General features: G+C 43.6%; 1 long non-coding RNA gene across 3 annotated transcripts in view; it reads left to right on the forward strand.

Annotated features, from left to right (window-relative positions):
- The first annotated feature begins 37 nt into the window (after nt 1-37).
- The window catches only part of LOC143686528 (uncharacterized), a 92,807-nt gene continuing 78,108 nt past the window's right edge, over nt 38-14,736 (forward strand). For 2 of the 3 annotated variants that reach the window (XR_013177243.1, XR_013177245.1), the window contains exons 1-3: nt 38-356; nt 1,384-1,472; nt 2,517-2,660. This is a non-coding gene — a long non-coding RNA (uncharacterized LOC143686528). The remainder of the gene's footprint in view (nt 357-1,383; nt 1,473-2,516; nt 2,661-14,736) is intronic. The other variant, XR_013177244.1, reaches the window with a different exon arrangement.

Here is a 14,736-nt window from a genome sequence, read left to right on the forward strand (position 1 = left end):
ATGGCGTCATTATTGCAATTCTAGAATCTTCATCTACAATGGTGGGCTCAGACTGCCTGGGGGCTCCCTCCCGGCATGCCAGTGAGTTCTGGCACACCAACATTGGCCTGACTGTGGATTGCACAAGCTGGCGGACCAGGGACAAGAGGTCTCCCAATGCTCTCACATGTTCTGAGTGGAGGTGCTTCCACCCAGGTGTGCAACAGTGGAGCATAAATGGGAGACCTGGACAGTGACCTTTTCCTGGCTCCTGATAGCATGGCCCACACTTGGACCAGGATGTTGAAAGAAAAGCCAGGAAGTACCGGCCACTGCACTTGCTTAGGAAGAGCGAGCTTTGTTTGCTGCGCACGTAGGTGAGAAGAAGAGGGTCTTTTGAATGGACAAACAATAAGTATGTTTACTAAATATTTAGAGGATGTAACTGTGGCAGGATCCACATGACTTCATCAAAGGACCAAAGAGGTGGTGGGACTAGAGCAAGGAAAGGAAGCTAGGAAGCAGAAATACGCATTCGGGATTGCATTTGCTTGAGCGTACTTAGAAAGAGTCAGAACTAATTTGGGCTAAAGCTTGGCCTAAAGGTTACCTAAGACACAAAGGAGTCCTAAGCAAAATATGTAGTGTATGGAGCTTTTAGAAGTGAATATGGAAGAGAAACATTTAAGATTTTTTTTAAATGTCTGGATTGTTTCTAGTGCCATTTGCAAAAATTACTAGGATGATCATAAACAAAATCTTGTTTTAAAACAGATCTAAGAAACTCCATGGAAAAATAATTTTCAGCTAAAAATAGTGAAAAATAAAAATTTTCACTTTTAAATGTAGACAGTGACTCAAAGAAAACTTCTGCTAATCTATTTCCAATTACTATGTGTTCTTGGAAGTACAAGCGACACATTTCCTTGATTATAGATGTAGAATTTGTACTTTTCACTAACTCAGGCCGTTGTACCCTGGGCAGTCTCAATTAATGAAGTTTTACTAAACTTGTCACACAGTAGCAAATTTATCCACTGGAAAATTAACAGAAAGACAACCTGGGGCTTTTTGGGAGGAATTAATGTGTTTGGAATTGCTATAGAACTCTAATTGCTGGTTATAAAATGTACAGGCTTGTTACTTTCTTTACCAGGCTGATGCGGTTTTGGAATGGGTATGGGGAAGGCTGGGTGGAGAATCACTGCTTATTATTAATAATTCTGTTTCACAGGCAGACTCTTTCATGCCAGTCCCCACTGATTTATCTTCTTGATGCCATGTTGAAGTCTCCCACAGATTTACGGCTGATTTATTTTGGCTGTGTTAATATTTGTAACGTCACTGGACCTAATGATTAAGTATTCATGGTTGGCTATAAATTACTCCCTTTCTTTTCTCTAGATAAGAACGGATTATTTTTCACTACTTCTGAGTGTGAATTATGAAGGACAGTCACTTCTTTAATTTCCAGCACATCTAGCCGTGAAAAGGTTTGTGCCTCTAGTTCTCTGTTTCAGAAGAGGTCAGGTTTTGTTGTTGTTGTTTTTTTTTTCCAGATCATAATGTTGAATGAACTGAATTGCTGGTACTGAAAATGTATCAAGAGACTATTGTTACGTGGAAAGAAAAAAACTGGGTTGTACAACAGGGAGTTTGGAAATTTTCCAGGGTCCTGCCGCCAACCAGCTGGGGGAAAAGACAGACATTCAATGTTGCCAGGCCTCAGTGTCCTAATGGTCAATCAGGAACGACAGTGTATTTGTTGCATTCTCAAATTTATTGTGAAAATCTGTAAGAATATAACCATCTCTCATAAGAGGAAAATAGGGTGATGTAATGGTATAATCATTATTATTTTTTGTTCTCAAGTATCTTAGCTGGGTTTTCCTCTGGAACACCTAATTGAGTAAATAGATTTTAAAATTTAAAATTTTATATTAATCACTCAGTTATAATTACCACTAATTAAACACTAATGGTGTTTGATGCAGTGGGTTAGTGTTTTCAAAGATGGACTTGCTTTTCTGCCCTATAGATTCAGACTGGCCTGCCTCCAAAGTCTCATGAGACAATACCTTAAAATATATTATATAATATATCTTGATTCTGTTTTTCTGAATAACCTTGACTGATATGTTCTCTTTTAACAACTGCTAAGTTTTTCATTAAATGATGTACCATAATTTATTTAATCAATAGGCATCTTGGTAAATGATTAGGTTATGTTCAACCTTTTGAGTGTAATAAATATACTATCTTACATTTTGCCCAATTATTTTCTTATGCTTAATTCCTATGAATATGTTTATTATTAAAGGGTCTCAACATGTTTCAAGATTTGGATGTCTTTATCAGATGGCTTTCCAAAAATGGCATATAAGAAATGTACACCTTTCCAAAATATATGACTTCTACTTCCTTATAAAATTTAGCAAAATAAACTATCATAAAACATTTAAAAAAAAAAAAAGATGGACTTGCTTGGTTCTTAGCATACCTGTGTCAGTTACTAATTTTTACTTCTTCCATTTTAGAGATGAGGGGACTGATGCCCAGCTATACTAAGAAATTGTTTAATTGTTAATTCAATGCTGCCTGTGCCCTCACCCCCATGGGATAGGGCTCCCTTCCTAGGGACCGTGCAGCACTTGGCGTGCAGAGTTCCTTGCGCAGTCCAGGTAGGTCTTTTACGACCACCTCATAATTCTGTAGACTAAGAAGTGGACCTCTGGGGGAATTAATGTGAATGGCTTAAACAAATTAGTGAGGAATTGGAACATCTGAGTTCTAGGCACCATAGAGCATTTCTCTGAGGATGGACGGAGGGGTCTCGGCAATTCAGGTCCAGACAGCTGAGGGTTAAGAACGTGTTGGCCGACATAGCATGTTCCGGGGGCCTTTTTCAGGTAAGCAAATGACACAGGGATGCAAATGACCTCACCAGGATACATCTTCAAGCCTCTTTGGTTCTGCTTTCACATGGGTTTAGAGCCAGTGATCCCAGAAAAGGGAGCGAACACTTTCTTTCCTCCATCTTGCTCTGACCCTGTTCCATCCCTCAAACGCTTGAAATGATGTGGAAACCCACCAGCTGTAAAATGGGCTTTGCAAGTATTTTGTTGAGAATTTTTGTATCTATATTCATTAGAGAGATTGGTCTTAAGTTTTCATTTTTTGTGGTATCTTCATCAGATTTTGGTATTAGAGTGATGTTTGCTTCATAGAATGAGTTAAGTATCGTTCCCTCTTCTTCAATTTTTTGAAAAGTTTGAGTGGGATTGGTGTCAGTTCTTGGAGTGTTTGGAAAACTTCCTCGTGAAGCCATCTGGTCCTGGGCTTTGCTTTGTAGGGAGGTGTTTGATGATGACTGAATCTCTTTGCGTATGATTGGTTTGTTGTGGTCTTCTGTTTCTTCTAAAGTTAGTATAGGTTGTTCCTGTGTTTCTAGGAAATTGTCCATTTAATCTAAGTAGTCTAGTTTGTTGGCATACAGTTTTTCATAGTATCCTCTTATGATTTTTTAAAAATTTCTTTGATGTCCATGGTAATGACACCTGCTCTCATTTCTAATTTTATTTATTTGCATCTTTTCTCTTTTTCATTTTGTCTGTCTAGCTAAGGGTTTGTCAATCTTTTTGATTTTTTCAAAGAACCAAATTTAGTTTTATCGATTCTCTCTATTGTTTTTTTTTTCTTGTTCTCCAACTCATTTATTTCCACTTTAATCTTTGTTATTTCTCTTCTTCTACCTGCTTCAGGGTTAGTTTGCTACTCTTTATCTAGTTTCTTCAGTTGTTCAGTTAGGTCTTTGGTTTTATCTCTTTCTTCCTTTTTATGTAGGTGTTTTGAGCTATAAATTTCCCTCTCAGTATCATATTTACTGCATCCCATAGGTGTGAAATGATGTTTATCATTTTCATTTGTCTCCAGATATTTACTGATTTATCTTGCAATTTCTTCTTTGGCCAATTGATTGTTTAAGAGTGCTTTGTTTAACCTCTATATATTTGTGAAGGGTCTTGTTCTTTGGTTGTTATTGATTTCCAGCACCATTCCATTATGATTAGAGAAAGTGGTTTGAATAAGTTCAGTCTTTTCAAAATTATTAAGACCTGTTTTGTGCCCCTAGCATATGATCTATCCTGGACAATGTTCCAGGAGCACTTGAGAAGAATATATATCCTGGTGTTTTGGGGTGCAACAATCTATATATGTCTGTTAGGTCTAATTCATTTATCATATTGTTTAGGTTCTCTATTTCCTTGTTGATCCTCTGTCTGGTTGTTCTATCTATAGAGGAGAGTGGTGTATTGAAGTCTCCCACTATTATTGTAGAAACATCTATTTCTCCCTTTAGTTTTGCCAGTGTTTGCCTCATGTACTTTGGCAATCCCTGATTGGATGCAGAAACGTTTATGATTAGTATTTCTTCTTGGTGAATTGCCCCTTTTATTAATATATGGTGTCCTTCCTTGTCTCTTATGACATCATTACATTTAAGACTATTTTGTCTGATATTAGTTTAGCTACCCAAGCTTTCTCTTGTTACTATTGCATGGATTATCTTTTCCATCCTTTAACTTTCAATCTATTTGTATCTTTGGGTCTAAGATGAGTCTATTATAAACAGCATATAGATGGATCATATGTTTTAATCCATTCTGCCAATCCATGTTCTTTAATTGAGGAGTTTAATCCAGAGTTATCATTGTAAAGGCGGTTCTTGATTCAACCATCTTATCCTTTGGTTGACTCTACATTGTCAGATCTATGTTCTCTCTTTCTCCTTTTATCCTTACTAATACTCTTCAGTTCTGTGCCCTCCTCCAGACCTGCTCTTCTGTTTTTTTTTTTTTTCTCAGTTGACAAAAATCCCTTTAGTATTTCTTGTAGGACAGATGTCTTGTTAACAAATTCTCTCAACATGTGCTTATCTGTGAACATTTAAAATTTTCCCTCACTTTTAAGGACAGCTTTGCTGGAAAAAGAATTCTTGGCTGGCAATCTTATTTTAAATATATGGTACCACTGCCTTCCTACTTCCATGGTGCCTGACGAATAGTCAGCATTTGGTCTTCTGTGGCTTCCTTTCTATGTGGTACTTCACTATTCTCTTGTTGCTTTCAGGACTCTCTCCTCTTCATCATTAGATGGTCTGATTAGTATGTGTCTTGGAATGGGTCTATTTGGATATATTCTATTAGGAGTTCATTGGGCTTCTTTGGTTTGCATATTTATGTCTTTTATAAGGATTGGAAAATTTTCTAATTATCTCCTCAAATAATCTCCCTAGATTTTTACTCTTCTCTTCTGCTTCTGAAACAGCAATTATTATTATATTTGTGTGCTTCATGTTGTCAATCATTTCTCTGAGATCCAAACCAAATTTTTACATCTTTTTCACCATTTTTCTTTTGTGCATTCAGATTTGGTTGCTTTGTCCTCCAGTTCACTTATTCTTTCTTCTGGCTCTTTGTGTGTCTCTAGTATATTTTAAATGTAATCTACAGTATCTTTCATTTCCATAAGATCTGCTGTTTTTCTATATATTCTTTCAAATTCTTTATGCTCTTCTAGTGTTTTCTTAATATCCTTCATGTCTTTAGCTAAACATTGAATTTATTTAGGGGATTTGTTTGAACATCTTTGGTTAGTTGTTCCAAATTCTTTGTCTCCTCTGGCTTTTTAATTTGATTACTCGGCTTGGCCATATCTTCTTGCATCTTCATGTAGTTTGTGATTTTTTTTTTGTTTATCTTGATAAACATTTGATTATCTTGATAAGGTTATATTGAAAGTTGATTTCTCCCATTTGTCTAAGATTTTATAGTTGCTTGAGTTTGCATTGAATGTCTCATTTGGCACTGGTTTGTCAGTAATTCCCAGCCAAGCCAGGAGGTGCAACCCTTTTCAGAAGTCTGTTAAGGATGGGGCAGAAAAGCAGTTTGCCAGTGTGCACTGTCCCTGATATCCCAGCAGAGCGCACCCTTGGGCACCTCTTCCCCACAGCCCCTCCTCTCCTGGATTGCAGTGACCCACTGGGTATGACCCAAACCAGGCAGCAGTCCAGTCAAGGCTACAGTTCTCCCTGTGTGCTGGAAGCCACTGACTCCAGCGGTAAGTGGTGGGCACTGTGCATCTTGGTGAGACCCGCCAGTGGGCACAAGGTGTCTCATGATTCCTAGGCTCCCTTGTAGAAAGACCTTGAGGTGGGGGGGCCAAGAGGCTCAACTTCCCCAGCCAGCAGCCCCAGGAGGGCTCTGCTTTTCACCAGCCAGCAAAACCTGGGTTTGTATTAGGGCACTATTTTGACAGGTGGGTTGTCTGTGTTTCTCAGCCAAAATAGGGCCAGGTTTCTATGCAGGGGTGTAGACTAGCTCCAGTGGGCCTGGGACAGGGTCTGGAGAGACTTTGAAAGGCCCTGCAGTTCCCATTACAGGGCTGAGTTCCATGTAGGGGTGTAGACCAGCTTAAGTGGGTCTGGGATAGGGTATGGGGAGGCTCTGAAAAACTCTGCAATTTCTCTTAATAGGGCCAGGTTCTGTGCAGGAGTGTAGGCCAGCTCCAGTGGGCCTGGGACAGGTTCTGGGGAGGCTCTGAAAGGCCCTGCAGTTCCCCTGCAGTTTCCATCCTGCCCAGCAGATGGTGCTGTTCAGTGAGCTAGTCTCTTCAGAAGCTGCTTACCTCCTGGACCCCAGGTTGCATCTGACCAGGTGGGGCTGAGCCACCCCCTGGGGCCCAGGCTGTACCTGACCAAGTGGGGCTGAGTTACCTCCTGGACCCGAGGTGCATCTGACTAGGTGGGGCTGAGCCACCCTCTGGGGCCCAGGTTGTACCTGACCAGGTGAGGCTGAGTTACCTCTGGAGCCCAGGCTGCATCTGACCAGGTGGGGCTGAAACTATGGGTTCCTGTGCCCTCACTTCATCTGCCAAAGTCTATTTCAATGTGGGGCTGTGTACCCCACTTTTCTTGGAGGGAAGGACTTCCCCAGCTCCCATGTCTGCAGCTGTCCCCAGGCAAGTGTCAGGCCATCCACTGCAAGTTTCCTTGTGGGTGGGAGAGGTGCACCAGGACCCAGGGCTGGAAACACAGTCTCTGTGTTTCCATGTTTTCTCTTTGTCCATCACTGTCCTGGACCTTGAGATATCCCCTGTGCCCTGCGTCCCCAAACAGCTGATTTGGACATTTTCTGTCTGGTTTCTGCTGCTTTGGGGAAGATTTTGTGTTTTCCCTCCCTATTCCTCCATTTTGGAAACTCCTCCTTGCTGCCCTTTTGTATTCCTCCCTCCCCATGGCTTAAGTCCTACCGTGGGTACCTGTGGGCTGGGGTCTCCGTCTGGACATCAGTGGGTTTGCCTCACTGCTGTAGGGGAGTTTATAGTCTGTGTCTGGGGGGAGGTGGGGGGGTCCCTGCCCCTGTCACTGTGCACTTCCAGGGCTCTGTGGGACTGAGGGAGGGGTGGGCAGAGGACTGGCTGGTCCAGGGCTGAAGTTCCTACCTCATATTTTTCTCTTTCTTTGATGCACATTTTTGGATTCATCTCTACTCTATACCTTCCCTCAGAGTTCTGGACAAGTAAGAGCTTTTCGTTTTATTTCACTCAATCTCCGGGGATAGGTTTTCCCTGCTGTTTATGTTGCCATGTTGATGACCTCACAAGTAGTTGTGTATTAATTGTCGATAATTACTATTATAATAAAATAAACCCCTTGAACACTTTATTAATATTGTGAACTAATATTATTATTATTTTGCTGAAGTTTGTATTAGATGCTAGAGATATCATTTTGCTTATGGCTGAATTATCCAATGTCTAAGAGAATAAAATATGATAGTGGAGTAGGAATACAAACCACTGAATGCAGGTCATGTTACAGTCTTTCTGGCCAAAATGAGTAGAAAGTTTTCTTCATGAATTAATTAAGATAAAATAGGATTCTCATTCGCTCTTACAATAGTAATAACAGTTGTACTTGATCTTCTTAGCTGCTCTTACCTCTCTCATCACTGCCACTACTGTTGGTTCATGCCCTCAGGGAGAGAGAGAAAAAGAGAGAGAATGGGAGAGAGAGTACTAGGGATCTCAATTTATACACTGAGAAGTTGCTTCATACCCAGGAAATGCAGTTGTAAAGAAAGGAGTGGCCTCAGTGGTTTTCCTGGCTTCTTGGTAGTCTCTGACTAGACTTGCCATAGGGCAGGCAGTGGCATTGCTTTTTTTTCTGTCTTTGTGTGTTGTAGGGCAGGGGTCACATTTCATTCTTTTTCCATGTGAGAAGCCCCTTATTGAAGCCTCATTTGTTGAATTTTCCTGTTTGGTTTGGCTTTAGTTTGTTTGTTTGGGAAGTGCATGGGCTGGGTGGAACCGGGTCCCCTGCATAGCAGGTGAGAATTCTACCACTGAACTACCCTCACCCCCCAGTGGCCTTCCTTTTTAACAAGCGCAAGTGCTAATTTAACACTTGTTTCTGGTTACTTGTAGCATGAAGTAATTTTTCTTCAGCCCTGGATTCTATTTTAATTAGAGGAAAAAATGGAAACTATTGTCCATTAGTATTTCCCCTAACCTCAGCCGGTTGTTCTCCCTCCTCAAAGTGCTCAGTCATGGAGGGCGTTTCAAGCACCACACACTAGAGAATTCGTTACTACTACTCCTTTTCTCTTGATTTAAACATTTTTCGCTTTTCATTTTCAGGTTTAAAAAATAGCTGGACACCTATTATCAGTGTGATTTTTCCTCTGTCGTGTTACACAACTCGCAGTATTTATCAGGCAGGATTTAGGATCACTTGCTCAGTTTCTCGCCAGAGAAATGTCATGTGTGTCATATGCAGCCAGTCTTTCAGTGCAAACGATTTCGCAGGGGGTGATGTCAGGCCTTCCTGACTCTGACGGCTGGGCTTCCCCTCCGCCTGCTCTCGGCAGCTCTCCTGGCTTCTAGGCTCGTGTCCTCCCCGATGGACAGCAGGCCTCCTCTTACATTTGGGCAGAGTTTGACTTCTTGAGAGCACAGCAATTTTTTGCAGTTGTGCTCATCTCCTGGCTGTGTGGGATGATTAAGTTGATGAATTCATTTGAAGTTTGCAGCCAGTCTCGGTCCCACGGGGTTTCCTTCGAGCCGGTCCAGGCAGCCTTCGCTGCAGGTCTCTCAGGCCTTTGGTAGTGAGAGAACCAAGTTGGGAAACACACTCTTGTGACTTCAAAAATAAGTTCTTGTCTGCCAACTAGAAACAGCCTCTAATGTGCCACATCCCACATACATTTGGATTTAATTTGTTTGCTTTTCCCTGGTGATTGCTCTTTAATTATTGCAATGTTGAAACAACTTGCTCTGTCTCCAAAAATATGCTACAGTAAGTGGGGGAAAGACAAGGGGTGAAGAACAGGCAGACAGGAACACTTGGGTGCCAGCAGCTGGAGGAGCCTTCTGCGGCTTGGGGAGGGGGGGGCATTTGCTCAGGGCTTTGCGTCTTCACTGCTTCACTTTCCAGAGGAAAGCATATAAATGTCCCAAGGCAGAGAGACCAACAAGGAGCTGCTCCCAGATGGAGCGAGCATGCTGTATGAAGCAAAGGGATCCAAGGGGTGGAGGCGACAGGCTGCAGTGGGAGCTGTGATGCACTTTCCAACCCCTATTTTCACCCCAGCAGATTTTCTTTTAAATTTATGTTTTAGTTTCTTGGGAAAACATGATCAACTGGGGAAAAATTGACAGGTGACAGTGAGGATGTTTTATGGTCTTGGTCTGTCACTTACAGCATTTAGGATTTTGGCCATGTTTCATAAATCCCCTCAGTGTTTCCATCTACAAAATGGGAGTGCCAACTGAGTTCATGCAATTATTGTGAGGTTTAGATGAGATTAATTTATTTTACTGTTTTGTCTCCTTCACTCTCAACGAATGCTAACTGAAAGCTTTAATTTGTAACATGCTGCTTTATTTAAAAATAGAAGTCCATTTGTATCCTATTCACCAGACTCCATGGCCAACGTGTGAGTCACTGGCGGCCACTGTTTGCCCCTGATTAGCTGCGTCTGAGAACCCCGCGGGGCAGATACAGGAGGCCTCGGCCTGGGAGAGTGCATGGACGGCTGTGGTTGGGACACGGCCGTGCAGGGCATGTGTCGGGGGAGGTCGCCTTGTCCTTGCCCCTCCCTTTTGCTGGCGAGTTGCCCAACACACTCATCGCAGGTGCCTCTCTGATGGTGCATCATGCGTCCTTCTGCTTGGATGACTCTGTTTGATGAGACCTGGCCAGTGGCATGTCTTCCGAGGGAAGCACGCAAGTGGACCGGCACTGCCCACAACAGGAGCAAGGCACAGATTTCAGGTGGGAGAGGACCCGGGCAGAGAGATAAAGGTTATGCTTTTTTGGGGAATGAGGAAAATAAATGTGTAGTGATATTTATACAGTTCATGTTTTTAAAGGAAGAAGCTCTGCAGGGTCCAGGATGGGAGAAACGATGGGCAGCTCAGAGGGCTTCCCAAACCCAGAAAGGGCCTTCATTTCACCTCCTGCCTGTGGCTGGGAGCATTTGGGATCCTATCTGAGGACACATATCCATCCCCAGAGCTCTCTAGAATGAGAAATAAGGTTCCAAATATCTTGAATGTAATTCACAAAGTCTTGGATAGAGTGGGGACAGCATGCACTTAGGCACAGAAAGACTGGATTCTAGCTGTCTTATATGCTAGCTGACAATTTAGGAGAAATTACATAACTTCTCTGGGCCCATATGTCCTTGGCTATTAAACAGAGATAAATTCCACCTACTGTAGAGAGATGCTGTCAGAAGTAATTTGGATCACAATATAAAACACCTGGCAATTAGCCTGTGGTCAATAAAATATATCTTTATCATTATGTCACCCTGGACGCTGTGCCCCTGAGCCTCACTCCAGACAGCCTCCCTCTTTATAATGGAGCTTCTGCCTCAGCCCCTTCCTCAAATTCAAGCTGTCTTTCCTGCCAGTGGCTGTAGTCCAGATTTGCTTTTATCATGCCTTCCTGGCAGAGGGGTCTATGAAGGCTCAAGCCTTGGATGGCTCTCCTTAATATTTCCTACCTATCTGGGCCTGAGTGCAAGCCAGGACAGACCCCCCCGCCAGTGGTAAGCTTTGTCCACCTGGGCTCTTATAGCCCATTTCCCACTTTGACTATGAATGTACCTATGCTAGTTCTGTGCCTTGCCCACTGCCCTGGCTGCACTTTATGTGGCGGGTTATTTCCTTCCAGCTCCTTTACTGCCTACCCCAGTGGGCAAATGAGATTCCAGGCACCTTACTGTCTCTTCTCTGGGCTTGGGGACATGAATCAACTTGGCCTGTAGAATCAGAAGACTTATCTAGATTTAGGTTTTACTAATTGGCCCTAATTCGTGAATTTACTAATTGGTGAATGATCTGTCATCTACTAAGGTTGTTGTAATGATTACATGTGATGGAAATAATGACTGATCATTTCTTGAGCTTATGCTATACACCTATCATTGTGCTAAGCTTATAATAAAAATTATTTTATTTGAACCTCATAAAATCCTAATATCATTGATAGGCACTGTATATTACTCCCATTTCACAGATGAGAGTGAGAATCAAAGTGAGAATGGGAAAAAGGAAAGGTGAATGTGAGAGAAAGAAGGCATAAAAAGGGGAGAGGAGAAAAGCAAAAAGTATAAAATGAGTCTCAAGAAGAGACACCAGTGAGTAGCTCACAGAAGCCCTTGGTGTCCTCTCTGTAAACAGCAACCTTTCTAAAATCTGTGTCCTAAAAGAGAAGAAACAGAGCCATTGAATCAGAGTTCTGCCAGGACAAAGTATTTCCTTGTGCTTTGTCTGAATCTCCAGATTTCGTGTTCTACCCGCGTTCTTAGGAGAGTTTGTTTCCTCTTATGCACAGACCAGGGTCGCAGGAATTGCACCTTGTGGGCTGGGGCCAGAGCCAGCCGCTCGGTGGAATTATTTCAATGTTCAGCGAGCACTGCATTCCCTCCACTGATATTTCTTGAATGCCTTGACTGTATCAGATACCAGGAATAAACTGAGAGCTATGGGGATGTCTTCATCTTTTGCCTTCGGGGTGAAGAGAGGCAGGATGATGGAAACACTTTTTTTAGTTCTTTTTTAGTTTAGTTTCAGATGCCTCAAATAAAGCATTTTCAGCCTGATATTTAGCTTAGTGACTTTAATTGACACAATCCATGAGGACCAACTTGGGCCTTCTGCAATTTTTATTTTCTCCATAACTGACAGTTATACTTACCCTGACCCTCACCTGGAAAATAGGCTGCATTGCTGTCGGACCTACGTGCAGAGGTGCTACAGTGGTTTCCAGTGCGCTTTAACTGTACAGACAGACAGGCAGACGCATGCACACACACGTGTACACACATTATTTTAATAAGAGATGTTATGCTTTATAGAAAAAATCTACATCTAGTCTTCAACAGTTATACAGCCTTGTAAAACGGCATAATTTCCCCCAGTTTATTGATTATGAAGCAGGTCCAAAGAGATGAGCAATCCGAGCGAGCTGACCATCTCAGCAGGCAGGGCTCGGAGCGAGGTCAGAGAAAGGCAGGACTCGGAGCGAAGTCTGGGAAATTCCAGGCCCAAGTCCTGAGTGTCAGAGTCTCAGCTGCCTTTCCTTACCTCCTAATCAATTTTGGTAATTGGTAGTCTTTCATAAAAACTGTGGCTCATGTTAAAAAAACAAAACTGGCTATTTTTGACTGTTAGAAGAAAGGATGGAGGGACCAGCGTTAGTCAGGACCCCACCGAGAGCTGGCATCACTTGATTTAACCCTGCAAATACCTCTAAAAGGCAGAAGGTATGTCTCCAAATCATAGATGATCAGTGGAGAGACCCAGATGCATTTCTAGCTCCAGGTCATGCAGCTGGAATGTCTGGACGTGTGAGAACCCTCTGGTCCTGGCAGTGCAGCCTCCTCCTTGCAGTCCCCTCTGGTCCTGGCAGTGGAGCCTCCTCCTCGCAGTCCCCTCTGGTCCTGGCAGTGGAGCCTCCTCCTTGCAGTCCCCTCTGGTCCTGGCAGTGGAGCCTCCTCCTCGCAGTCCCCCGTGCCCTGGCAGTTCAGCCTCCTCCTCGCAGTCCCCCGTGCCCTGGTAGTGCAGCCTCCTTCTCACAGTCCCCTCTGCGCCCTGGCAATGCAGCCTCCTCCTCGCAGTTCCCCGTGCACCCTGGCAGTGCAAACTCCTCCTCGCAGTCCCCTCTGCGCCCTGGAAGTACAGCCTCCTCCTCGCAGTCCCCCGTGCCCTGGTAGTGCAGCCTCCTTCTCACAGTCCCCTCTGTGCCCTGGTAGTGCAGCCTCCTCCTCACAGTCCCCTCTGCGCCCTGGCAGTGCAGCCTCCTCCTCGCAGTCCCCATGTGCCCTGGCAATACAGCCTCCTCCTTGCAGTCCCCACGTGCCCTGATAGTGCAGCCTTCTCCTCGCAATCTCCTCTGATCTCTCAGGGCAACACAATCCTCAGCTTGGAATTCTGTTCATGATTGTGCTTTCTGATTAAAAATGTCCAGTGGGAATAGACACTAGGAGGTAATTTAGCCAAATATCCTTTTTAGCAGATGATTTATTTACTGCTGCTGGGGTAGCATTTTCCCCTTATCTTTCTCTGGCCCTCTTGGTCATTTCCTGTCTTTCTTGCTCATTTCTCGCCAGGAAGTCTCTTATCAGTGCTGATTTGGGGCCAGTCCATCCCCTTACCATGGCAACTCTGAGGCTAATGGCGCCCAGAAGTAAAGCCAAGCCTAAGGCCACGGGAAGTGCCACTGCAGCCTTATAGAGTAAAGAGGCTGTTTTTCCCTTAGATCCTGAGGGGGATGCCTCCCAGTGGCCTCTCTTCCCTTCCACTACCCCTCTGTCCCACCCACCCATCCGTCAGCCACCCAGGGGTAAAAGAGCACACTCGGATTATTTGGGTGATAGGAAGCAATTTTGACAAGATGCCCTTTGCCTTTGCATAATTCTAAGTGTATGGGAAAGCATATTCAAGAGCAAGGAGGCTGTATTAGAAGGCTCTGTGTTACCGGCTCAAGATAAAGGAAAGAGAATACACATATCACGGGATCAACATCACTTCCCTCGTTCTGTGCTCTCAGAGGATCATATGGCTAGTACACTGTGAAGGCAGAGCTACCATTCACTGAAAGCCTTGCACGCTTCCCTCTCCATCATGCTACCTGTAACCTGGAGATGAGTAAGGTTTCCTGGAGTAGAACAGGATGCTGCCTGGTAAGACGAGACCAGCCCAGTCACCTGGACCCCTTTCCCTACATGTCAGCACGGGCAGCTCCCTCCTGTCCCTCAGGTCCTTGTTCAAATGTCATGTGCTCAGGGAGGTCATCCCTGGCCACCTATTTAAATTGTTCCTACAATGCTCTCCACCTCTTTCTTGATTCGTATTTCTCTGTAATATTTACCACCTTCTGACACACTATATATTATACTTATTTATTTGCCTATGGTCCGTCTTCCTTTGTTAGAGTGTAGACCTTGTGAGATGGGGGCTTTCAATTCTTTTGTTGATTTTCTTCTAATTTTCCCTACTGTTACCAGTGCCTAGAACAGGACCTGGCACATACTAGGTGTTTAATGAATACTCTGACTGAATGAATGGGGGAAGAGAGGTGATGCAGTGGTGAGACCCAGAGTGCTGTCTCAGGTGCTGCCCTGACCAGTTCGTAAGGACACAGAGTGTGCAAATGCAGTTTATCTAGAAGGATTTGCAGTCAAC

The sequence above is a fragment of the Tamandua tetradactyla genome, chromosome 6 (genome assembly GCF_023851605.1).
Source record: "Tamandua tetradactyla isolate mTamTet1 chromosome 6, mTamTet1.pri, whole genome shotgun sequence".
NCBI lineage: Eukaryota > Metazoa > Chordata > Mammalia > Pilosa > Myrmecophagidae > Tamandua > Tamandua tetradactyla.